Genomic DNA, 24,970 nt, shown 5'->3' with positions numbered 1-24,970 from the left:
AGGGGGCGGAGACCTGCACAGTGAGGCCACACCCCCTCCCTTTGAGAGGAATTCAGACTAGTGAGCTAAACTAAAAGTGTAATAAAAAAAATAAATAAAGGTGCTAGACACATAACAATTAGATGTACATGGTCAGGATTAGGTACTGAGTGATATGATAAATGTTTTTTTTGTTGGATCTGATGGGTACGCTTTAAAGGAAATAGGGGAAAGGGATTAAAAGTTATAAAGTAATGGTACAGGGGATACAGTGTATTGGGATAAGTAAGTAGGTAGGTAAGATGAGGGAGTGCTATATTTAAAGGATTAGATTAATATTGGAAAATGGAAGTTGTACTCTCTTAAAAAATTGTTGGATGTGATGTCAAATGAGATATAGATATATATATAATTCTTCTACCCTGTTAAGACTGCAGAATAAAGTGTGCTCAAATAATGACAAGGTTCATTCTTTGGATGCAACCATACGGATTTATTATTAAAACCTACACAAAATGCTGTATGTGTGCTATGTAAATTGAAGTCTGTTTCCTGTTCTTAGCTGACAGGTGTCACGATGCCGGCTGGCAGGTAGTGGATCCTCTGTGCCAGAGAGGGATTGGCGTGGACCGTGCTAGTGGACCGGTTCTAAGCCACTACTGGTTTTCACCAGAGCCCGCCACAAAGCGGGATGGTCTTGCTGCGGCGGTAGTGACCAGGTCGTATCCACTAGCAACGGCTCACCTCTCTGGCTGCTGAAGATAGGCGCGGTACAAGGGAGTAGGCAAAAGCAAGGTCGGACGTAGCAGAAGGTCGGGGCAGGCAGCAAGGATCGTAGTCAGGGGCAACGGCAGAAGGTCTGGAAACACAGGCAAGGAACACACAAGGAACGCTTTCACTGGCACTAAGGCAACAAGATCCGGCGAGGGAGTGAAGGGGAAGTGAGGTGATATAGGGAAGTGCACAGGTGTAAACACTAATTGGAACCACTGCGCCAATCAGCGGCGCAGTGGCCCTTTAAATCGCAGAGACCCGGCGCGCGCGCGCCCTAGGGAGCGGGGCCGCGCGCGCCGGGACAGAACAGACGGAGAGCGAGTCAGGTAGGGGAGCCGGGGTGCGCATCGCGAGCGGGCGCTACCCGCATCGCGAATCGCATCCCGGCTGGCAGCGGAATCGCAGCGCCCCGGGTCAGAGGACGTGACCGGGGCGCTGCCGCGGGGAGAGTGAAGCGAGCGCTCCGGGGAGGAGCGGGGACCCGGAGCGCTCGGCGTAACAGTACCCCCCCCTTGGGTCTCCCCCTCTTCTTAGAGCCTGAGGAGCAGACTTTTGTCTAGGATGTTGTCCTCAGGTTCCCAGGATCTCTCTTCAGGACCACAACCCTCCCAGTCCACTAAAAAAAAATTTCTCCCTCTGACCTTTTTGGCAGCTAAAATTTCTTTGACCGAGAAGATGTCCGAGGAGCCGGAAACAGGAGTGGGAGGAACAGATTTGGGAGAAAAACGGTTGAGGATGAGTGGTTTGAGAAGAGAGACGTGAAAGGCATTAGGGATACGGAGAGAGGGAGGAAGAAGAAGTTTATAAGAGACAGGATTAATTTGACACAAAATTTTGAAAGGACCAAGATAGCGTGGTCCCAACTTGTAGCTAGGGACACGGAAGCGGACATATTTAGCGGAGAGCCATACCTTGTCTCCAGGGGAAAAAACGGGGGGAGCTCTTCTTTTTTTATCCGCGAACTTCTTCATGCGTGATGAAGCCTGTAAGAGAGAATTTTGGGTCTCTCTCCATATGATGGAAAGGTCACGAGAAATTTCATCCACAGCGGGCAGACCAGAGGGCAAGGGAGTAGGGAGGGGGGGAAGAGGGTGACGGCCGTACACCACGAAAAATGGGGATTTGGAGGAAGACTCAGAGACCCTGAAGTTATACGAGAATTCGGCCCATGGGAGGAGATCTGCCCAGTCATCCTGGCGGGAGGAAACAAAATGTCGCAAATAATCACCCAAGATCTGGTTAATCCTTTCTACTTGTCCATTGGACTGGGGATGATATGCAGAAGAAAAATTTAATTTAATCTTGAGTTGTTTACAGAGAGCCCTCCAGAATTTAGACACGAATTGGACGCCTCTATCCGAGACAATCTGCGTAGGCAACCCGTGAAGACGAAAAATGTGTACAAAAAATTGTTTAGCCAACTGAGGCGCAGAAGGAAGACCAGGAAGAGGGATGAAATGTGCCATTTTGGAAAATCGATCAACGACCACCCAAATAACAGTGTTGCCACGGGAAGGGGGTAAATCAGTAATAAAATCCATACCAATCAGAGACCAAGGCTGTTCGGGGACAGGCAGAGGATGAAGAAAACCAGCGGGCTTCTGGCGAGGAGTCTTATCCCGGGCACAGATAGTGCAGGCTCGCACAAAGTCCACAACATCCGTCTCCAGAGTCGGCCACCAATAGAAGCGGGAGATGAGTTGCACAGATTTCTTGATACCCGCATGACCTGCGAGATGGGAGGAGTGACCCCATTTGAGGATTCCGAGGCGTTGGCGAGGAGAAACAAAGGTCTTTCCTGGAGGAGTCTGCCTGATGGAGGCAGGAGAAGTGGAGATCAGGCAGTCAGGTGGAATGATGTGTTGCGGAGAGAGTTCAACTTCTGAGGCATCCGAGGAACGAGAGAGAGCATCGGCCCTAATGTTCTTATCGGCAGGACGAAAGTGAATCTCAAAATTAAATCGGGCAAAGAACAGAGACCACCGGGCCTGGCGAGGATTCAGCCGTTGGGCAGACTGGAGGTAGGAGAGGTTCTTGTGGTCGGTGTAGATAATAACAGGAGAACTTGATCCCTCCAGCAGATGCCTCCATTCCTCAAGTGCTAATTTAATGGCTAGAAGCTCTCGATCCCCGATGGAGTAGTTCCTCTCCGCTGGAGAGAAGGTCCTAGAGAAAAAACCACAAGTGACAGCATGCCCGGAAGAATTTTTTGTAGAAGAACAGCTCCAGCTCCCACTGAGGAGGCATCAACCTCCAATAGGAAGGGTTTGGAAGGGTCAGGTCTGGAGAGGACGGGAGCCGAAGAAAAGGCAGACTTGAGTCGTTTAAAGGCGTCTTCTGCTTGAGGAGGCCAGGACTTGGGATCAGCATTTTTTTTGGTTAAAGCCACGATAGGAGCCACAATGGTAGAAAAATGTGGAATAAATTGCCTGTAATAATTGGCGAACCCCAAAAAGCGTTGGATAGCACGGAGTCCGGAGGGGCGTGGCCAATCTAAGACGGCAGAGAGTTTGTCTGGATCCATCTGTAGTCCCTGGCCAGAGACCAAATATCCTAGAAAAGGAAGAGATTGGCATTCAAACAGACATTTCTCAATTTTGGCATAGAGTTGGTTGTCACGAAGTCTCTGAAGAACCATACGGACATGCTGGCGGTGTTCTTCTAGATTGGCAGAAAAAATTAGGATATCGTCCAGATATACAACAACACAGGAGTATAACAGATCACGAAAAATTTCATTGACAAAGTCTTGGAAGACGGCAGGGGCGTTGCACAGTCCAAAGGGCATGACCAGATACTCAAAGTGTCCATCTCTGGTGTTAAATGCCGTTTTCCACTCGTCCCCCTCTCTGATGCGAATGAGGTTATAGGCGCCTCTTAAGTCCAATTTAGTGAAGATGTGGGCACCTTGGAGGCGATCAAAGAGTTCAGAGATGAGGGGTAAGGGGTAGCGGTTCTTAACCGTGATTTTATTAAGACCGCGGTAGTCAATGCAAGGACGTAAGGAGCCATCTTTTTTGGACACAAAGAAAAATCCGGCTCCGGCAGGAGAGGAGGATTTACGGATAAAGCCCTTTTTTAGATTCTCCTGGACGTATTCGGACATGGCAAGAGTCTCTGGGGCAGAGAGAGGATAAATTCTGCCCCGGGGTGGAGTAGTGCCCGGGAGGAGGTCGATAGGGCAATCATAAGGCCTGTGAGGAGGTAGAGTCTCAGCTTGTTTTTTGCAGAAAACATCCGCGAAGTCCATATAGGCCTTAGGGAGACCGGTTACTGGAGGAACCACAGAGTTACGGCAAGGGTTACTGGGGACCGGTTTTAGACAGTTCTTGGAACAAGAGGACCCCCAACTCTTGATCTCCCCAGTGGACCAATCCAGGGTAGGGGAATGAAGTTGAAGCCAGGGAAGTCCAAGGAGAATTTCCGAGGTGCAATTGGGGAGGACCAAAAGTTCAATCCTCTCATGATGAGATCCGATGCTCATAAGAAGGGGCTCCGTGCGGAAACGTATGGTACAGTCCAATCTTTCATTATTTACACAATTGATGTAGAGGGGTCTGGCGAGACTGGTCACCGGAATGTTGAACCTGTTGACGAGAGAGGCCAAAATAAAATTTCCTGCAGATCCAGAGTCCAAGAAGGCCACTGTAGAGAAGGAGAAGGCAGAGGCAGACATCCGCACAGGCACAGTAAGACGTGGAGAAGCAGAGTAGACATCAAGGACTGTCTCACTTTTGTGCGGAGTCAGCGTACGTCTTTCCAGGCGGGGAGGACGGATAGGACAATCTCTCAGGAAGTGTTCGGTACTAGCACAGTACAGGCAGAGGTTCTCCATACGGCGTCGTGTCCTCTCTTGAGGTGTCAGGCGAGACCGGTCGACCTGCATAGCCTCCACGGCGGGAGGCACAGGAACAGATTGCAGGGGACCAGAGGAGAGAGGAGCCGAGGAGGAGAAACGCCTCGTGCGAACAGAGTCCATATCTTGGCGGAGTTCCTGACGCCTTTCGGAAAAACGCATGTCAATGCGAGTGGCTAGGTGAATAAGTTCATGTAGATTAGCAGGAATTTCTCGTGCGGCCAGAACATCTTTAATGTTGCTGGATAGGCCTTTTTTGAAGGTCGCGCAGAGGGCCTCATTATTCCAGGACAATTCTGAAGCAAGAGTACGGAATTGTACGGCATACTCGCCAACGGAAGAATTACCCTGGACCAGGTTCAACAGGGCAGTCTCAGCAGAAGAGGCTCGGGCAGGTTCCTCAAAGACACTTCGGATTTCCGAGAAGAAGGAGTGTACAGAGGCAGTGACGGGGTCATTGCGGTCCCAGAGCGGTGTGGCCCATGACAGGGCTTTTCCGGACAGAAGGCTGACTACGAAAGCCACCTTAGACCTTTCAGTGGGAAACAGGTCCGACATCATCTCCAGATGCAGGGAACATTGGGAAAGAAAGCCACGGCAAAACTTAGAGTCCCCATCAAATTTATCCGGCAAGGATAAGCGTATCCCAGGAGCGGCCACTCGCTGCGGAGGAGGTGCAGGAGCTGGCGGAGGAGATGACTGCTGAAGCTGTGGTAGTAACTGTTGTAGCATAACGGTCAGTTGAGACAGCTGTTGGCCTTGTTGCGCTATCTGTTGTGACTGCTGGGCGACCACCGTGGTGAGGTCAGCGACAACTGGCAGAGGAACTTCAGCGGGATCCATGGCCGGATCTACTGTCACGATGCCGGCTGGCAGGTAGTGGATCCTCTGTGCCAGAGAGGGATTGGCGTGGACCGTGCTAGTGGACCGGTTCTAAGCCACTACTGGTTTTCACCAGAGCCCGCCGCAAAGCGGGATGGTCTTGCTGCGGCGGTAGTGACCAGGTCGTATCCACTAGCAACGGCTCACCTCTCTGGCTGCTGAAGATAGGCGCGGTACAAGGGAGTAGGCAAAAGCAAGGTCGGACGTAGCAGAAGGTCGGGGCAGGCAGCAAGGATCGTAGTCAGGGGCAACGGCAGAAGGTCTGGAAACACAGGCAAGGAACACACAAGGAACGCTTTCACTGGCACTAAGGCAACAAGATCCGGCGAGGGAGTGAAGGGGAAGTGAGGTGATATAGGGAAGTGCACAGGTGTAAACACTAATTGGAACCACTGCGCCAATCAGCGGCGCAGTGGCCCTTTAAATCGCAGAGACCCGGCGCGCGCGCGCCCTAGGGAGCGGGGCCGCGCGCGCCGGGACAGAACAGACGGAGAGCGAGTCAGGTAGGGGAGCCGGGGTGCGCATCGCGAGCGGGCGCTACCCGCATCGCGAATCGCATCCCGGCTGGCAGCGGAATCGCAGCGCCCCGGGTCAGAGGACGTGACCGGGGCGCTGCCGCGGGGAGAGTGAAGCGAGCGCTCCGGGGAGGAGCGGGGACCCGGAGCGCTCGGCGTAACAACAGGAGTGATACCCGGAGTGATCATCTGCTGTTAAGGATTGACATGTTGTGTGTTCAGAGATGGTATTCTGCATACCAACAACCATGCCACATTCAAAGTGACTTAAAGGGGTTAGACAGGAAAAAACTTATATATGTATATATCTCAACTGGCTCCAGAAAGTTAAACAAATTTGTAAATTACTTCTGTTAAAAAAAAATCTTAATCCTTTCATTCATGAGCCACTGAAGTTGAGTTGTTTTTTTCTGTCTAAGTGCTCTCTGACACCTGTCTCGGGAACTGTCCAGAGTAGAAGCAAATCCCTATAGCAAACCTCTTCTACTCTGTGCAGTTCCCGAGACAAGCAGAGGTGTCAGCAGAGAGCACTGTTGCCAGACAGAAAAGAACCACTCAACTTCAGCAGCAGCTTCAGCAGTTTTTTCCTGGAATACCCCTCTAAATTCTTTTTCTTCCCCATTCTGATGATTGGTTTGAACTTTAGCAAGTTATCTTGACCATGCCTACAACCCTAAATGTATAGTTGTCATGTGATTGGCTAGTTAGCTATTTGTTTTAACAAGCAATTGAACAGGTGTACCTAAAGTGGCTAGTGTGTTTTTCTTTCTTTTTGTGTTAAAGCATGTGAATGGGGTTGCAGTGCTCATTTGCATTGTATGCAGGTTGTCCTGTGGGTCTGGCCTGGACTTTTGGCCAGATTCCATGGCTCAGTCTCAGGGTAGGATTAGGTTAGGGTACCATTCCTATTCCTGTTTTTACATGTCAGCATCTCGCTGAAAATGGGATGCCGACGTATACTGTGCCTATAAAGTGAATGGGTGGCAGGATGTCGAGGGATACAATTAAAGTGGGCAGGAACGCAAGGTGATCATACCCTTAAGGGCCTTTTACATGGTGTGATTATTGACCAAACAGGCCGATTATTACTCCCTGTAAAATGCCCAGAGTTCAGCTGAGAAATGAGCAATGGTATGTTCGTCAGCTGAACGCTGGAATCATGAGAGCTTTTAAGGAGTATTCTAGCGCAGACTATTCCTCCTCCGTTGTGCCCGGGCTGTAAAAAAGTAGAAAACAAACACTCCCTCACCTTCCTGCGTTCCCCCGGAGCGCTGCTACAGCTGATCAGTCCTCCGGTCCCGTCTTCTGCCTTCTTCCTGTGCACGAATCGTCACATGGCGCTCAGCCTATCACCGGCCACAGCAATGTCCCGCCTTAGCCGGTGATGGGGTGAACACCATGTGACGATCCGTGCACAGGAAGAAGGCAGAAGACAGGACCGGAGGACCGATCAGCTGTACCAGCACTCCCGGGGAACGCAGGAAGCTTTTTTACAGCCCGGGCACAACGGAGGAGGAATAGTCTGCACTAGAATACTCCTTTAAGATTCCTGTGAAACGGGATGTGTAACAACTGACAATGAATCAAGTAAAGGGCAGTATGAACAATCCTGCAGTTGTTTGTACATCCCTGACTACATAATTCTATAGCCGTGTAAAAGGCTGAATAAACAAGCACCGATCTGCTAGATCAGCCCTCGTAGCAGGGATGGGCGTGCACATATAAAATAACTTTTATAGCTTCTAATAGATAATTCATTTTAATATTCCACCTGAATTCAATGCTGATGCAATGGGGCCAGTTCAACTGGATAAATTCAGTGTTTACATATGTGGATGTTACTTTGGTGAGTATATTTGTGCAGTATTATTAGTCAGCAAGGTCAGCACCTAGAGAGGAGTCCCATGTAGGATTGAACAGTTAATTTTTCCAAAGTATCCTTATCCTGTTTGCATTGTTTTGTGTTGCAACTTTACATACACAATGAGCACGTATACCAGGTTATAAGAAATTGTGGTAATTGCAAGGTTGCACTTGCATTGTGATTTCCAACACCAGGCATATAAATATACGTTGCAAAAATATTATATTTAAATGTGCGCATATACTTTGCTCTAGGATTTACCAAGGGTCAGTAAGGTGCCCATATTCCTCAGTGTGCGCATACCCTTAGGCTCGGTTTACACACAATATTTTGGTCAGTATATTTTAGCCCAAACCAGAAGTGGAACTGACAGAAAAACTGTAATGTAAAAATTTGCAGATTTCTGTGTCATGAACTCCATTGATCTGTGTGATCTGCGATCCATTGATAGAGCCTAATCCAGCCAGGCTCTATCAGTGGCAGAGCCACGGACACCAGGGAACGGAGGTAAGCCCTATGGCCACCTCTATAGTGGATTACCTCCCCCCCCCCCCCCCCCAAGCGATCGGGGGGGGGGGGGGGGGGTCGATGCACCCCACTAGCCCACCAGGGAGCATTCACATGTCCCTTTAGATGCTGCTGTCAGCTTTGACAGCTGCGATCTAAAGGGTTAATAGCCAGCCGCGGCATGCTGGCTATTAGCGGCGGCCCCCAGCAACTGAGAACAGCCGGGGAATGCAGAGTATGGAGCGGGCAGGAGTCGGGAGCCCGCTCCATACTCTCCTGTGAGCGCTGCCGTGCTTGTTGGGGGCATTCAGGTTCGGCCCTGCTTGCGCGGGCTAAGGGCCTCAAAAATTCACCTGCCCGGCGCCTGGAACTTCATGTCCCGGGCATCGGGTGATAGGAATTCCACATCCCTGTACCTTTTTATATACCCTTCTTCTTTGAAAAATTACATAGAAAATTCTGTTGGCTACCAAAGTAACTCTGTGTATAACGTATCCCTAGTGGCTAGGATAAGTCTTTGCTTTAAATCTCTCTGTGTTCTATGAAAGAAACCTCATTACAGTGGGGCAAAAAAGTATTTAGTCAGCCCCAATTGTGCAAGTTCTCCCACTTAAAAGATGAGAGGCCTGTAATTTTCATCATAGGTATACCTCAACTACCAAAGACAGAATGAGAAAAAAAAATCCATAAAATCGCATTGTCTGATTTCTAAAGAATTTTGTTTGCAAATGATGGTGGAAAATAAGTATTTGGTCAATAACAAAAGTTCATCACAATACTTTGTTAGATACCCTTTGTTGGCAATGACAGAGGTTAAACGTTTTCTGTAAGTCTTAACAAGGTTTTCACACACTGTTGCTGGTATTTTGTCCCATACCTCCATGCAGATCTCTTCTAGAGCAGTGATGTTTTGTGGCTGTCGCTGGGCAACACGGACTTTCAACTCCCTCCAAAGGTTTCCTATGGGGTTGAGATTTGGAGGCTGGCTTGGCCACTCCAGGACCTTGAAATGCTTCTTACGAAGCCACTCCTTTGCCCGGGTGGTGTGTTTGGGATCATTATCATGCTGAAAGACCCAGTCACGTTTAATCTTCAATGCTCTTGCTGATGGAAAGAGATTTTCACTCACAATCTCACGATACATGGCCCCATTCATTCTTTCCTTTTACATGGAAAGTTGTCCTGGTCCCTCTGCTGAAAAACAGCCCCAAAGCATGATGTTTTCACCCTGATGCTTCACAGTAGGTATGGTGTTCTTTGGATGCAACTCGGCATTCTTTCTCCTCCAAACATGAAGAGTGGAGTTTTTACAAAAAAGTTCTACTTTGGTTTCATCTGACCATATGATATTATCCCAATACTCTTCTGGATCATCCGTATGCTCTCTAGCAAATTTCAGATGGAAGCTTCAAAAGGGGACACGTCTGACACTCCATGATTTGAGTCCCTGGCGGCATAGTGTGTTACTGATGGTAGCCTTTGTTACTTTGGTCCCAGCTCTATGCAGGTCATTCACTAGGCCCCCCTGTGTGTTTCTGGGATTTTTTTCTCACCATTCTTGTGATCATTTTGACACTACGGGCCAGGGTGAGATCTTGGGTGGAACCCCAGATCTAGGGAGATTCAGTGGTCTTTTATGTCTTCCATTTTCTAATAATTGCTCCCACAGTTGATTTCTTCACACAAAGCTGCTTGCCTATTGCAGATTCAGTCTTCCCAGCCTGGTGCAGGTCTACAATTTTATTTCTGGTGTCCTTCGACAGCTCTTTGGTCTTGGCCATAGTGGAGTTTGAAGTGTGACTGTTTGAGGTTGTGGACAGGTGTCTTTTATGTGATAACAAATTCAAACAGGTGACATTAAAGGGGTACTCCGGTGGAAAACTTTATTTTTTAAATCAACTGGTGCCAGAAAGTTAAACAGATTTGTAAAAAATGTATTAAAAAATCTTAATCCTTCCAGTACTTATTAGCTGCTGAATACTACAGAGGAAATTATTTTCTTTTTGGAACACAGTGCTGAATCTCTGTCCATTTTAAGAATTGACCAGAGCAGCATATGTTTGCTATGGGGATTTTCTCCTACTCTGGGCAGTTCTTGAAATGGACAGAGATGTCAGTAGAGAGCACTGTGCTCGTGATGTCAGCAGAGAGCGAGAGCTCTGTGTTCCAAAAAGAAAATAATTTTCCCTGTAGTATTCAGCAGCTAATAAGTGCTGATTTTTTTTATAGAAGTAATTTACAAATCTGTTTAACTTTCTGGCTTGAGTTGATTTTAAAAAAAAAAGTGTTTTCCACCGGAGTACCCCTTTAATACAGGTAACGGGTGGAGGACAGAGGAGACCCTTAGGCCCCTTTCACAGTATAAAGTTGCTCCGTTAAAAGAGCCGTTATAAGCTTCCGTTAGAAAAGCCTTAAAATGGATGTTAAACGGCTGTTACAAAATCCCATTGAAGTCTATGGGATTTTTTGATCATCTTTTAAAGGGGTTGTGCGCTGCCCTGACTTTCGGAGCTCCGCTCAGTGTCCAAAGGTTCATTACTCCGAATGCTGTGTGCGGGCTTCCGTGTTCGCGGCCTCCGGGCGTAACGTCACGCCCGGCCCCTCGTGACGTCTCGCCCGCCACCTCAACGAAAGTCTATGGGAAGGGGGCACGACCGCTGTCACGCCCCCTTCCCATAGACTTTGGTAGAGGGGGCGGGCGTGACGTCACGAGGGGCCTGGCGTGGTGTCACGCCCGGCGGCCGCGAACACGGAAGCCCCCACACAGCGTTCGGAGTAATGAACTTCCGGACGCTGTGAGCGGAGCTCCGAAATTCAGGGCAGCGCACAACCCATTGAAGACCCGTTATAGCCTGTCATGAATAACTGACGTTATTTGTGATGGAAGAAAAAACGGCACATGCACAAATTTTTCTTCCGTCAAAAAGAACGGTGGAATAACGGACGTTAAATTTAAACATTGAATTCTATGGCAAACGTATGAGCCTTTATGTCATCCGTTTGCACCCGGTTTATAATATCAGTTATTACTTCTGAGCATGCTCAGGAGAGGTGACATCAGCAGACTCCTGCAGTGCTGAGGGACTACTACTACTCCTGGAACAGACTTGTTTCCATGATGGGAGTCTGCCAGTGGCTGGGGAGGCTACATTAGTGTTTGTACTATTACCCCATCGTGGAACAGACTCGGTTCCATGATGGGGGTTGTAGTACAGGGGCTGAGGGTTTGATCGCACAGGGTCTCACTTCTGAGACCCGCTGCAATCAGAAGTTATTAAACAGGAGAGTGGGCGGCATGCTCCGCTCCCCTGCAATGTACGGTGTATTCCTAGTTTCCTCTTTAACCCCCCCCCCAGCCCCCCCCCCCCCCCCGGGAGCCCGTCGGGTACGGAGATGAGCAGTGGGGAATAGACTGACCTAATTTACTTTTCCCCGCCCCCTGAATCTCCCCCTTTCTCCTCCTGTAATATAGATCCCGCTGCACATAACCTCAGTGCAGCGGGAGCGGAGAGGAGCACTTCCAGGAGATAGCCAGCCAGTACAGCCAGGCTAAATATTTATAACCTATTACACTAAGAGAACCCACCATGTTAGTGAACAATTACTGCAGGGCACGGCAGCTCTGTCCTCAGACGTTTCTCCACTATGTATGTTGATACTATGTATCCATGCCAAACATACAGGAGGAGACACAGAAGCTGCCGTCCCTGCCATGTGCTCAGCCTGTATGTGTGCTCTCGAGAGGGATCGCAGCTAGAGATGAGCGAACTTACAGTAAATTTGATTCGTCACGAACTTCTCGGCTCGGCAGTTGATGGCTTTTCCTGCATAAATTAGTTCAGCTTTCAGGTGCTCCCGTGGGCTGGAAAAGGTGGAAACAGTCCTAGGGGACTCTTTCCTAAGGATGTATCCACCTTTTCCTGCCCACCGGAGCACCTGAAAGCTGAACTAATTTACGCAGGAAAAGCCATCAACTGCCGAGCCGAGAAGTTCGTGATGAATTGAATTTACTGTAAGTTCGCTCATCTCTAATCGCAACATACAGGAAGAAGGGCGGAAGGCGGCCCTGGCAGGTATCTGATGACGTCACGCCTGCCGGGTCATGCCCACTTCATCCCCTCACAACAAACAGGTAACTGAGCTACCGATGACTACAAAATAAAGGTATTTATAGGGGATTTTAAATGAAATAAAGCACAGGGTTAGAGTTAGTTAGAGTCAGGGACAGATGAGGAGGGGGATTAGCGAGAGTGTAGATTATGATCGGTACTCTTTGTGTTCTTCTGCATGTGCTAAGCCTGCTCTTTTACATTGGTTGTTATCAGATTGACCCTACAAAAGAACGCCATCCAGTTACATTGGACATCTTAGGTGGTGTTACTTGTATAAACGTTCAATCCTTGCCAGGTAAAATATGGCACAACACAGTCCTGGCATCTGCCAGATCTATATAATCAAGGCTCAGGAAACCGAGCACAATGGAGGGGCCAGTGGAAAATATGATGTCTTCCTATGTCGGATCAGTTCAGAGGAAAAGCTTCTACATTCTGCCTGCAAAGCCACATACATGAAATGCACAGTAAGGGTTCACGTTTGGTTTTGTTGACTCTTTATGACAACTAAAAGAGGATCTGTCATCACTACTGACATTGTTTGTTTTAGTTAATACTGTATTTGTGTTATGTATAACAATTTGGATCATTTGTTCCTGGATCTCGGTGCTGTACAGTTGCTGTTATTTCTCCCGATTTTTTATGAATAAGTTGACTTAGTATAACAATTTTTTATTGTTACAGGGGTGCGTACACAGCACTGTGTCAGCACTTATTGGACAACATTACTGTGCAGGTCACACTATTCATACTTTTTAAACATTCTAGCTTGTGTGTGGCTTTCTGGCATCTGCACAGCTCTTTTGTTAAAGGGGTACTCTGGTGGAAAAAAATGTTTTTAAATCAACTGGTGCCAGAGAGTTAAACAGATTTTTTACTTATTCTATTTAAAAAAAATCTTAATCCTTCCAGTACTTATTAGCTGCTGTATACTACAGAGGAAGATCTTTTCTTTTTGAATTTCTTTTCTGTCTGACCACAGTGCTCTCTGCTGACACCACTGTCCATGTCGGAAACTCTCCAGAGTATGAGCAAATCCCCATGGCAAACCTCTCCTGCTCTGGACAGTTCCTGACACGGATAGAGGTGTCAGCAGAGAGCACTGTGGTCAGACAGAAAAATTTATTCAAAAAGAGAACTTCCTGTGGAGCATACAGCAGCTGATAAGTACTGGAAGGATTAAGATTTTTTAATAGAAGTAATTTACAAATCTGTTTAACTTTCTGGCACCAGTTGATTTGAAAGGAAAAAAATTCCACTGGAGTACCCCTTTAACCTTATGATCTATAGCAGAGTTTCTCAACCAGAGTTCCTCCAGCTGTTGCAAAACTACAGCTCCCAGCATACCGGCATCAGCTGGAGGCTCACTAGTTTGGCAACACTGATCTGAAGAGTATAGATAGTAAAATGTTAGTGGTATGCACGAGTCATGGCCTTGTGAGTTTCTGTGAAACCTGATCAGAGTTTCTCCTTCAGACAGTTGCTCTGTCACATTAAGGCCAGATTCACGCAACGGAATCTCTTTCTGGAGATTTTGAGGGTGTACAGTGCTAACAGCAGTTGGCACTAGGACCAACCGCACGGACTGCATTGCCTTCCCTAAAGACTGCACTGCAATTTGGATGTTGCACCAGAAAATCCCATTGAAATCAACGGGAGGCTGCTGCATTAGAATTTCCAAGCAAAATTCTGGCAAACATTCAGTCGTGTGAACCCAGCCTAAATGTTCAGGTCATGGTTCGCTTGATGCTTTGTATGGGGACATTTAATGATATTGTATATGTCTTAGGCTTTGTTCACACTTGTGCCAGGTTGATGGCGCATTGGAGTCAACACAAACCAACAGTATACACTAGGAAGTGGCGTGAACATAGTCCAAAGTAGACCGTGGTCAGCCCATTGAGTTAAACCTGCACGTTAGTATTCTTGGACAAAAGCTGTGTTGTCCGCTCATCCACTTACAACCGCCAATGCACACCTGTGCTATCTGACCCGCCGGTCCTGCCCCGGCTTCACCATACAAATCCAAACTAAGAATGTCCGGCACGAGATGTGCATATAAAACTTGATTTATTAATGCTTGGCAAGGAGTCACAATACAGATGGGAACGCTGACGCGTTTTGTCAGGTGCTTAATCGTAGACTCAGTATGCTCATGCATCACATAAGGTACATTACAAGTGTGAACATAACCTTAGACAGCAATGGTGAAAGACAGGCAAACTCTGCCACGTCTCAGCCAGCACAAAGCTACATTTCAGCGATGACGAGAGTAGTTCTGCTGGTATTTTCAGTAACTTATTAATGTTAGACAAAGTTTCTTAGTTTACTGAACCATGATAGCTAATAATATTCATGGCATGACAGTTGCAACAATGGAGTGTATAATGAATAAATTATGCAGTGTTTTTTTTATTTTATTTTTAAAAATAATTTTTTAATCATTTTAATAAATGAAACTCGTAGACCATAGTAAGTTGTCCTTTCTTTATTCCTCTTTTTTTCATAATAGTTTTTCCATGTCAGTAAAAGCATTCATCTTGTGTTACAGCCTGGAGTCGATTCCTATGTGGCCACTCCATAGTCTGAAGCTACGTGATTTGAAGTTTGGCCAAGCGTGTCTATCAGGGGCACAATAGGTGTACTGTATTGATGACAATAACTCTTCCCATAACTTCTACAAACCCACATGATCCCAAGAATAATGGGTATTGTCATTTATTTTTATTTGTCAGTAGAAGTTTTATTTATTTATTTATTTATAGAACTTTTGTTTATTAAAGAAACAATCAGCTTTTTCTTTCTTCGTTTTTTGTTTTTTTACAGCATTTATCCATGGGTTGTAACTTGTATTGCAGCCCGTCCCCATTGGAGTGAATGGCTCATGCCAATTCACAGATTGGGCACTGTTTGTGTACATGTGTGGTGGTCGAAATACAACTGTGATTGTCCGCTGTGCTGGAGAACATATTCTTGGCAAATTAGCTCATTTCATTGAAAAACTCCACAGAAGACTTTAGCATATAACGTCCAGTATTTAATATCTCATGCCACCCAATCTCACATAAAAAATTGAGTATTGAGCCGTTAAGGTTAAAGATGACGTGAAGTTCTTACAGATCATTCAGATCAGGGTATGTGAAAACCTTGGTGGCAGAGCTCAATGTAATGTTTGCCATTAGTGAATTAGTCACATTTAGAAAACTCAGCATCTATTAGATGAGACAGACTCGGATACAGCCGTACTATGGCTTTATACAAGGCTTAAAGGGGTACTCCACCCCTAGACATCTTCGCCCCTCTCTCCAGCATTTATTCATTATTGTTGTCATGTACATTTTAAATATGAGTATTTTTTATTTTTACACTGCGTTTTTTTGGGGGGCTGTTTATCCACAGAACAGCTGAAATATGGCTGAGATGCATATTATTCACATATCACATGGAATCACAATGTAATTAGGATTTTGGAAGTATTTACAAGCAGCCTCTTTTCTCTAGTCGGATTCGCTACAGATTTGTGTAGCTCATTGGTGGGGGTGTTTAGATGAACCTCTTGGTAGGTAGGTGTACAGATCTACCTTCCAATGATGAACCTTTCCAGTCCCTCTTATTGTGGCAGATTGAAAACATCTGTTTTTAGGATCTGTTTGAAAACTATGTTCACTTTTTCCAAGCTGTGTGTGAGCGTTTGTGTATGTGGTATACGCACATTGTGTGCCAAGCGTGTCACATGTTTGGCTGCGTTCCAGAGAAATGTTCAGACACCTGCTTACAGGCTTGTCAAGAATACACTTCTAGTTGCTGTAGAAATCCCTATTTAATAAGATCGAGCTGCTTCTCTGTTGACGTTATCATTTTAGATTTTATCCAGTTCCATGTTAAGAATAAAGGTGATCAGACATGTCTTACAGACAGTGGGGAATTATTTAATGTGTGTGCTGAGGGATATAATATGAGACTTTTTATATTAATGTATTGTATACCATAACAAAAAGACAAGCACAAAAAAAATCTATTTAAGTTGAAGCGTACTTGTCATTTTAGGCAACTTTTCAGAATAAGCTGTCACGTGTGTGAATGAGGAATATAACTTTTTCAGGCCATAATATAACTTGTAAACAGCATTTTCATCAGAATTCTGCAGACTTCATCTCTAAGCTGTCCCTGATCTATTGACTGGAACATATCATCTATGATGTCACCCATTCACTGCACACACAGAAAAGAGGGGATCCTGCTCTCCTGTATTTCTGTGATACATCCTGAGAAGCTTCAGCAACATGTAGAAACATTATAGAGCAGTAATGAGTTGTCTAAGCTGTGAATCCAGCACTGGGTGAGATCTTATACTCCCAATTAGATATTGTGTAATCTCTTTAAAGTCTCCACTTTTAGCTCTCTCCAATGACTCCTCCCAACCATCTCCCCTCACCCTTCAGATGTAAACTGATCTCTCAGTGGTTGCTAGTCCATCTGCAAAAACAAGACAGATTGTAGCTTTTATTCAGAGTGAATGAAAGTTCAGGAGGCAGAGCAGTAAATAAGCCTGGCTTTATTTTTTATTTTTTAACCCCTCCAGGAAGAAGAGCGTACAGGTCCGCCCTTGCATCCTGGTACTTAAGGACCAGGGGCATACCTGTATGCCCTGGTCCCGTTACCGAGGTTTAAAGAATTCTCACGAGCGGAGAACGCTTCAAACCTGGTGGGTCCCGGTTGCTATGAGCCAATGCCCAGCATTAACACTTTAGTGCAGGGTTAATGGTGCCTGTTAGCGGATTGGGACATCTGTGGCAAAATCGTGGTTCCCGATCAGCTGAGTAGACGGCGGTAGGGCCCTTACCTGCCTCCTCGCTGTCCGATTGGTGCTCTGAGGCTCTGGCCAGACATGGCAGGCTAGAGCAGCAGAGCACCGATAACACAGATCATTGTTATGCTATGGCATAGCATTAAACAGTGTATGCAATCTTCAGATTGCATATTATACAGTTGAAAGTCGAAAAATGTGAATATCGTGCAAAAGTCCATTGTGTTCTAGTAATGCAACTTAAAAGGAAAGGAAGCATGACATGCTCCAAAATCTCCTGGGGTTGACCCTGGACTTAATGAAGCACAGTGGACCAACACCAGCAGATGCCATGGCTCCCAAAATCATAGTAATTGGGGGGGGGGGGGGCAGCTTTGGGGTTTTCATTAGCTGTAAGCCATAATCATCACAATTATGAGTCTCTTATATATTAGTTTAACCTTTTAAGGCTTCTTTCACACTGACGTTTGTGCCAGTTAGTCTACTGGCCGTTAGGAAGATAGTGGGAGAAAAATTTGTGCATGTCATGTCATTTTCTCCCGTTATCATAACGGGACTTACAACGGACATTAGAGGTATCCCATTCAAATGAATGGGATCCTCTTTGCCCGTTATAACTCCCGTTTTGCTCCGTTAAAATAATGGACGTTATTGGCAGCCAAAGTAGAAAAAAAGCCATTAATGTCCTTTTGTAACAAAGCAACAGTCATAGTGTGAAAGGAGCCGAAGTTGCATTGATAAAAGAAATTAACTTTTCCACGATATTCAAATTTTTAGAGTTTCACCTGTAGCCCCCTATAGGGACTATAAAGAAGAAAAAAACAGTTAGTAAAAGTGAATTAACCCCTTCCATTAATAAAAGTTTGAATCATTCTCCTTTTACCATTTTGTAAATAAAATAATGTAATCAAAAATAAACATAATCATGTGTGGTAAATGTCCAAACTATTAAAATATAAGGTTAGTTTAACCGCACAGTCGATGGCGTACACGTAAAAAAACACCAAAGTCCAAAACTGTGCATTTTTGATCACTTCATATACCTTTAATAAAAAGCAATCAAAAAGTCCCATCAAGATAAAATTGGTTCTGATAAAAACTGCAGATCATGGCGCAAAAAATGAGCCCTCATATAGCCCTGTATACGGAAAAATAAAAGTTATAGGGGTCAGAACATGATAATTTTAGACAGACATACAAATGTTGGTGCATGTAGTTATAATTTTTTTAAAGTGGTAAAATAAAATAATAAAAATAAACATAAGTTATCATTGCTACCGAAAAATGCACTGTCTAGAAACAGAAACCCCAAAAGTTACAAAATGGTCTGTGTGTTTCTTCAATTTCACCCCACAAATATATATATTTTTTTGCTTTTGCAATAGATTTCCTTATTAAATGATTGTTGTCATTACAAAATGCAATTGGTGACACAAAAAACAAGCCCTTATATGGGTCTGTAGGTGCAAAAGTGAAAGCATTATGATTTTAGAGGGAAAAACCAAAGTGCATTGCTTTGAAAAGGTGGACTGTATCCACCTTTTCCAGCCCACCGGAGCACCTGAAAGCTGAACTAATTTATGCAGGCTAAAGTCAGCAACCGCCGAGCCAAGAAGTCCCTGACGAATCGAATCACTGTAACTTCGCTCATCTCTAATAAATATGATAAACCATAAATGAGTACATAAATGAGGTATTGCCATAATTGTTTCACCCTGCAGAATCAAATTATCATGTCATTTATACCGCATGCTGAACACCAAAAAAAACCACAAGGAATACTGCTTTTTGTTAATCCTGCCGAACTGAAAATGTTATAAAAGTTATCAAAATGTCAGATGTATTCCAAAATAGTACCATTGAAAACTGCAACTTGTCCAACAAAAAGCAGGCCCTAACAAAGCTCAATTGCTAAAAAAAAAAAAAAATGAAAAACTCAAAAAAAAAAATTTCATGTCATGAGGCCTGTGTGTGTGTCATGGAGCACTCTAGGGCTACACATGGGACATTCCTAAATACATCAGAATTAGGGGGAATACATTTTTGAGTTGCATTACTCAATCAGCACCTGCTGTGTTAAAAAGTTTGCAAAATAATATATCTGCAAGAAAAATAAAAAAAATGTAATTCCAGTTTCACTTTGCTTTCATTTACGTGAAACACCTAAAGGGTTAATAAACTTCCCAAATGTCATTTTGATTACTTTGAGAGGGGCAGTTTTTGTTTTGGGGTGGTTTATGGGGGTATCTAGCATACAGGCCCCTCAAATCTACTTTAGGACTGAACTGGTCCCTAAAAATGTCTGATTTTGAAATTTTCTCAAAATTTTTTAAAATTGCTGCCAAACTTCTAATCCCCATAGCGTCCTAATAAAGTGAAAGGACATTTAACAAAAGATGCCAACGTAAAGTAGACATATTGTAAATGTGAATAAATAACTGTGGCATGAATATTTTTCTTATAAAGTAGAGAATCTGGAATTCAGATAAAATGCAATATTTTAAATTTTTTCACACAAAATTCTGAATCTATGGATAAAAATTTACCACTACGAGTACAATATATCACAAAAAAACAATCTCGGAATCACTTTGATAATTTTACATGCCCCGAAGTTATTACAACTTAAAGTAGGTCAGGTCAGATTTAAAAATGAGCCTTGGTACTTAAGGCCAAAATTGGCCCGGTCCTGAAGGGGTTAATGGGGTACTCTGCCCCTAGACATCTTATACCCTATCCAAACGATAGGGAATAAGATGTCTGATTGCAGTGGTTCTGCTGCTGGGGACCTCTCCAATCTCTCTTGCTGCACCCCTGTACATGAGCAGCCTGAAGCTGTGTTTGATCCGTGGCTAATTACTGACAATACAGGGGACGCGGTATCGCAATGTCACGGCCCTGCCCCCTCGTGATGTCACGCCCTGCCCCCTCAATGCAAGTCAATGGGAGGGGGCGTGGTGGCCGTCACACCCCCTCCCATAGGCTTGCATTGAGGGGGTGGGGCATGATCCCACAAGGGGGCGGGCGGTGACCTAGCAGCGGGACCACCGTGTTCAGACATCTTATCCCCTATCCTTTGGATAGGGGATAAGATGTCTAGGGGCGAAGTACCCCTTTAAGGTCAAAATGGGCTTTGTCCTTTAAGGGGTTAAAATATATTACAAAGTTTATTTTATTTGCATGTACTACTGATTTTTTTTTAAATTACAATGACCATTTCAAGGGGTGTTCCAACTTAAACCAATTTATTTCCTATTCACAGGATAGGGCATAAGTGCCACTTGGCTTTCCCCTTTGCTTCCATAGACAATGAATGGAGTGGTGGAGTGCATGCAGGACTTGCTGCTCCCTTCTGAGGATCAACTTGGGTTCCTGTCCTCAAAATCAAAGATCTTACACTTGTCCCTAATCTTGTGGTTACAGGAGAAGTGTTTTAAGCTAGAATACCCCTTGTCACTATTAATGGATATGGGGTCCCATTCCTTCAAACCTGGTATGTTTTGTACACAGTTTAATCTGCGATGTCTAAAGATTTTATCAGAATACTAGTTTAGTGCCAGGACTACATGTTGGACTTTGCTCAAGTAGTCCAAATATTCTATTGAGGATTGCCATGGCTTTTTTTCACCGAACCATGACGGCTAATATTAATGCAGCTGTCAGAATACAAATTTCTTGCATTGTAGTCTTATGACGCTTGTCGACCAGGGAACAATGCTATAGGCACCATTGAATAATGGACAAAGGTATATTGCCAGGTGTTCCTGCTTCCTCTTAATCAGCCCATAATAAAAATTGTGCAAAGCATAAAGTAATAATGCTGTCTGGAAAATAAAAAGCAACAACCTTAACAATATCTATCGGTAGTTACTCTACTTATCGTGTCCATTGGTGACCAGAGAAGTGTTTAGGACATATTTTGGTGGGAAATCTTTCAGTTGGACAAGAGGCCTGGTACCTTGTATAACTATTTTTGCTGGAAGTTCTATGTCAAGGTTCTGCTTCAAAAAGGCGTACATTTATCCACTGCGAAACATAAACCACCAACAGTCTACTTAGCCCCATGATGGTGTGAACCTATTTCTAAGGGTAGTCATACGCTTTCTACAACTGTCAACAGAAAGTTTGCTTGGTCCACGGTTATCTCTCCTGACCTCCCCATATACATTAATGTTCAGCGTGGCTAAATGTTCATGTATTGTCTATGAGAAGGGGTGAGCCGCAGCCATACTCTTCTGGTCCTAGGACAAGCGGGACACATCTGACCCTTCTCTCCATCAATGTCATATGTCAATGAAGGGTCAGGAGAACCCCCGTAGACTGCCTGCCAAAGGCTGCTAGTATAAGGTGTATGGACGCCCTTACACAATCCTTACATGCTGGGTTATTGTCAAGAGCTACATCCCAGTGTGAATAATGATTTATCGACTGTTAATGCATTGGTTATGTAATAGGTCTTGAGAGATCCAGGGCCTTCTGTCTTGTTTATCTGTTCCATTTCTTTAATCATATTTTCCGTCATTCATCTGAAGCATTTTGTTTTTGAAGCTTGTCCTTTATGTGAACTCTAACTGGAATCCTTGAAAATTGCCAGTGGAATACCTTAAAGGATTTATATGGTGTGCGAAAACTAGAGCTGCTTGAATCCCAGAAATCCCAAGACGCAATGACTAGCATGGTTGGCTATATAGCGATGCTGTTTCTTTATTATCATCTTGGTTCCGGACAGGTGCCGAAACCTCAAGGCTATGTACACACATCCAGTTTTTGGTCCATGATTTCAGCCCCAAAAGGATGTTTCTATAGCAAAAAAAGACTGCTAGTAATTCCAGCTTTTTTGGCAGACTGCTGAGACCCTGCCAGCTCCTAATGTACCCAACCAGGCCCCTCCCCCTGAAATAAAGAAACAGGACACCAGTTTACACATTTAAGTGGGTAGGGGTCGGCCTTTTATTTCAGATTAGCATATCATACCAGCCATAAGGCACATAAATCCTCGGTCAAAATCCGCGCGGTACTGCTCCACCGACTCCGATGTGCAAGTTTTGCAACATCTGGAGGGGCCACAGTTTGAGACCACTGCTCTAAATGATGTCACATAAGGGGATGCATACTGGTGTCATACTGGTTAGCACTGGCTGAATCACATTGTAGGCCAGTTTCATATGAGGGTAATCCAGATGCGTTTTTTCCCCGACTCTAATACCCAAAGCGACAGCTGTGAGTTCAGGTCAGCAGAAATGTGGTTATACCGATGTAAAAACGTGTTTGTATTCCGCTCATGTAAGACACACTATTGCTAGCGTTCATTGGCAATAATCCATTATTTACTTATAGAATTAAAATAAATATAGAACATCCAGTAACTTTGAAAGTACATACATGTACAGATCCTTTAACTGATTCCTAGTTGTGTTCTGCAATATAATGTTGAATTACATTTAAAATCTGTGGGTTCTGACCTGCAATTTCCCAGAATTCCTTGCTGATCACCATTTGCACAGATCATGCTCTGGTTATTTTTAAAGTGTAGCTGTCAGATCCCACAGGAAAAAATGTAATGTCACTCAGTACCTAATCCTGACCATGTACGTGTGATTTTTATGCTTCTGTGGTGCCCCATGGTGTATAGCGGGACCACGGGGTGTAGCGGTGTCGGTGGTGGGATCAGATGGTATTAACCCCGAGGGCAAGATGTTGTTAACCCCTAGTGTTCGTGACGCCAGCATGTGGTTGTATGTTGTAGGGCACCACCGACAACCAACCCAAAACGGCATATATTAAATAAGAGTCCAAAGCAGGTTTTGATGCTACTGGAACTTTACTGAAGAAGGCAGAAAACAGTCTTTACAGATGTAATGGTTGGAGGTGTTGGTGTGTCTGCTCATGCAGCCTTGTCCATGAGTCATCTCTTGTCCATGACTCATGGACATGCTGATGCTGCTGCAGGACTGGTTGGTGTCCCAGAAGGAATGGGACCCTTAAAGGTGGATTTTCACAAGCCGTTTTCTTTATTTAATATTCAAACTTTTTTTTTTTTTTTTTTTTAACCTCTTCAGGACATAGGGCGTATGGATACGCCCTGCATCCCGAGTCCTTAAGGACCGAGGGCGTATCCATACGCCCGTGGGAATTCCGGCCCCCACCGCTAGCCGGTTGGGGACCGGAGCCGGATGCCTGCTGAAATCGTTCAGCAGGCATCCCGGCATATCGCCCAGGGGGGTCATTATGCCCCCCCATGTCGGCGATCGCCGCAGATCGCTGGACAATTCAGTCCAGCGATCTGCGGCGATTCCGGGTCAATCGGGTCTCCGGTGACCCGGTGACCCGGAATTACTGGCTGTTCGGGGCCGTCTCTGACGGCCCCGAACAGCCAGAGCCTGCAGGGGTGAGGTGGCACTGGTGCCACCTCACGATCGCCCTGATTCGTCGGCCGGATTACCGGCCGACCAATCAGGGCGCCTGCTGCGGGTGTCACTCCCGCACCCGCTCCGCCCCTCTTCCGGAGGGCGTGAGCGGGTGCGGGAAGACGACCCCCGGTGCTGGGGACCCCGATCCCCGGCGCCCCTGTTGGGATCGGGGCCCCAGGAGCAGCTGCGGCGGCGAGGGACAGTCCAGCGATGAAGCAACAGCAGGAGGTGAGTTACAGCCTCCTGCTGTTGCTTAGCAACAGCTCCCAGCATGCAAAAAGGGCATGCTGGGAGCTGTAGTTATGCAACAGCAGGAGGCAGACCACCACAACTCCCAGCATTCCCTTATGGGCATGCTGGGACTTATGGTTTTGCAACAGCTGGAGGCACATTATTTCTATGGAAAAGTGTACCTTCAGCTGTTGTCTAACTACAACTCCCAGCTTGCACAAACAGCTAAAGTGCATGCTGGGAGTTGTAGTGGTGCATCTGCTGGTTGCATAACTACAACTCCCAGCATGCCCGTTGGCTGTCGGTGACTGCTGAGAGTTGTAGTTTTGCAACAGCTGAAGGCACACTGGTTGTGAAACTCAAGAGTTTTTTTTTACCTAACTCAGTGTTTCACGACCGGTGTGCCTCCAGCTGTTGCAAACTAAAACTCTCAGCAGTCACCTTACACCATGCACCGTACATGCTGGGAGTTGTAGTTTTGCAACAGCTGGAGGCACACTGGTTGTGAAACACTGAGTTAGGTCACAAACTCAGTGATACATAACCAGTGTACCTACAGTTGTTGCAAAACTACAACTCTCAGCAGTCACCGACAGCCAACGGGCATGCTGGGAGTTGTAGTTATGCAACAGCTGGATGTCCCCCCCCCAATGTGAACGTACAGGGTACACTCACATGGGCGGAGGATTACAGTAAGTATCTGGCTGCAAATTTGAGCTGCCGCAAACTTTCTGCTGCAGCTCAAATTGCCAGCGAGAAACTACTGTGAACCCCCCGCCCGTGCGACTGTACCCTAAAAACACTACACTACACTACCACAAAAAATAAAATAAAAAGTAAAAAACACTACATATACACATACCCCTACACAGCCCCCCTCCCCTCCCCAATAAAAATGAAAAACGTCTGGTACGCCACTGTTTCCAGAACGGAGCCTCCAGCTGTTGCAAAACAACTCCCAGTATTGTCGGACAGCCGTTGACTGTCCAGGCATGCTGGGAGTTTTGCAACAGCTGGAGGCACCCTGTTTGGG

General features: G+C 45.6%; 1 protein-coding gene across 4 annotated transcripts in view; it reads left to right on the top strand.

Moving 5' to 3' along the window:
- The window catches only part of ARHGAP10 (Rho GTPase activating protein 10), a 280,920-nt gene that overhangs the window by 35,155 nt on the left and 220,795 nt on the right, over nucleotides 1-24,970 (top strand). Inside the window, exon 1 of one of the 4 annotated variants that reach the window (XM_056562832.1) lies at nucleotides 16,725-16,828. The exons of the other annotated variants lie outside the window; for them this stretch is intronic. The gene's annotated coding sequence lies outside the window, so the exon portion shown is untranslated. Of the gene's footprint in view, nucleotides 1-16,724; nucleotides 16,829-24,970 lie in introns of those variants that run through there. 4 annotated transcript variants of the gene reach the window in all.

Source organism: Hyla sarda, chromosome 1, assembly GCF_029499605.1.
Source record: "Hyla sarda isolate aHylSar1 chromosome 1, aHylSar1.hap1, whole genome shotgun sequence".
In the NCBI taxonomy this organism is placed as follows: Eukaryota; Metazoa; Chordata; class Amphibia; order Anura; family Hylidae; genus Hyla; species Hyla sarda.
The sequence above is the reverse complement of the archived record's forward strand: the minus strand, read 5'-3'. Positions and strand labels throughout refer to the sequence as shown.